This window comes from Rhinopithecus roxellana, chromosome 12 (genome assembly GCF_007565055.1).
Source record: "Rhinopithecus roxellana isolate Shanxi Qingling chromosome 12, ASM756505v1, whole genome shotgun sequence".
NCBI classification, from domain to species: Eukaryota; Metazoa; Chordata; class Mammalia; order Primates; family Cercopithecidae; genus Rhinopithecus; species Rhinopithecus roxellana.
The window spans coordinates 78458272-78460523 of NC_044560.1; the positions used below are offsets into that span (position 1 = coordinate 78458272).

Genomic DNA, 2252 nt, shown 5'->3' on the forward strand with positions numbered 1-2252 from the left:
TAGGTCAAAGCAACCCATACTTCCCCCAACAAATGAATGAATGAATACAATTTGGAATACCGAAATAATATAATGTTACTCCGTTTTTGAAAAGCAGAAAACCTATTATCTACAATAAAAATACAATCTTGATGACATTATGCTAAATAAAATAAGCCAGATACAAGACAGATACTGTGTGAATCCACATGTACAAAATATCTAAAGTAGTAACACCCTTAGAAACAGAATAAGACGGCATTTGTAAAGGGATGAACAAAGGAGAACATGAGCAGTTGTTTCAGGTGTACTGAGTTTTAGTTTTGTAAGATAAAAATATTCTAGAGATATGTCACATAATGCCGATATGCTTAACATACCTAAACTATATAATTATTGTCATTGTAAATTATTGTAAAATTGTAAATAACTGTTAATTTATGTCTTTCTTATAACAATGCAAAAAACAATATCTAAGTAGAGATAGAGTTATAAAGTATTTCAATAATTACCTTCTGCTTCTCTGCAAACCTGAGTCCTGTTCTCTCGCTTCCTCCCCAGACAGCATGAGCTTCACCACTCACTCCGCACCTTCTCCACCAACTACCGGTCCCTGGGCTCTGTCCAGTTGCCCAACTAAAGTGCCCAGCAGGTCAGCAGCACTGCCAGCGTCTATGCAGGCGTTGGAGGCTGGGGATCCCGGATCTCTGTGTCCCATTACACCAGCTCCTGGGGCAGCTTGGGTCCTGAGGGCCTGGCCACAGGGATTGCCAGGGGTCTGGCAGGTAAAGGGGACATCCAGAATGAAAGCGAAACCATGCAAGCCCTGGCCTCCTGCCTGGACAGATTGAGGAGTCTGGAGAGTGAGAACTGGAAGCTGGGAGCAAAATCCGGGAGCACCTGTAGAAGAAGGGACACCAGATCAGAGACTAAAGACATTACTTCAAAACCATCGAAGACCTGAGAGCTCAGAATTTGCAAATTCTGTGGACAGTGCCCACATCATTCTGCAGATTGACAATGCCCGTCTTGCTGCTGATGACTTCAAAGTGTGAGCCAGAGATGACCATGTGCCAGTCTGTGGAAAGCAATATCCATGGGATCTCCAAGGTCACTGATGACACCAGTGTCAGTCAGATGCTGCTGGAGACAGAGATCGAGGTCCACAAGCAAGAGCTGCTCTTCATGAAGAACCATGAGGAGGAAGTTAACAGTCTACAAGACCTGATTCCAGCTCTTGGTTGACCATGGAGGTAGATGTTCCCAAATCTCAGGACCTTGACAAGATCATGGCAGACATCAAGGCCCAATATGACGAGATGGCTCAGAAGAACTAAGAGGAGCTGGACACTTACTGGTGCCAGCAGATTGAGGAGAGCACCACAATAGTCACCACGCAGGCCGCTGAGATTGGAGCTGCTGAGATGACTCTGAAGGAGCTGAGATGTACAGTCCAGTCCTTGAAGATCGACCTGGACTTAATGAGAAATCTGAAGGTCAGCTTGGAGAACAGCCTGAGGGAGGTAGATGCAGATGGAACAACTCAACAGGGTCCTGCCATACCTGGAGTGAGAGCTGACACAGACTCAGGCAGAAGGGAACCAGGCCCAGGAGCACTAGGCCCTGTGGAACATCAAGGTGAAGTTGGAAGTTGATATCACCTCCTAATGTCGCCTGCTAGAAGATGGGGAGGACTTCAATCTTGGTGATACCCTGGACAGCAAATACCTGCAAACCATCCAAAAGATCACTGCCCGCAGGATAGCGGACGGCAAAGTGGTGTCTGAGACCAAGGACACTGAAGTTTTGAGACATTGTTGGGGAGCAGGAGGCCAATAAAAAGTTCAGAGGTCAAAAAATAATTATCTTCAAATCACTGAAGTGTTTCTCACACAAAAGCAATATGAATTCATTAATACATAGATGTGGAAATTAGAACAATTTCCACAACTACTCACCCAGAGAGGATTAAAAAATAATTGACTACCAACTAATAAAACAAATACACAAGTCATAAACAAAGTGTGATTAATGTTTATACAGGCAAACCGAGAATTATATTGGCAATAGGCATATGGTTGATTAATACTTGACTTTTTTTCTACACTTTCTTAAAGGGTACAGAGTTGAACATAGTCATAAAAATTCTAATACATACACAAAAACTAAAAACACAAATGATGCAAAGCAGCCTATCCTAACAAGGAAATACAGAAATATAAAACAGTGAAACATATGACTCAGCCATCCCATTACTGGGTATATACCCAAAG

At 43.0% G+C, this 2252-nt stretch overlaps 1 pseudogene; it reads left to right on the forward strand.

Annotated features, from left to right (window-relative positions):
- The first annotated feature begins 545 nt into the window (after positions 1 to 545).
- On the forward strand, positions 546 to 1818 carry LOC115900742 (annotated as a pseudogene).
- Positions 1819 to 2252: the final 434 nt, after the last annotated feature.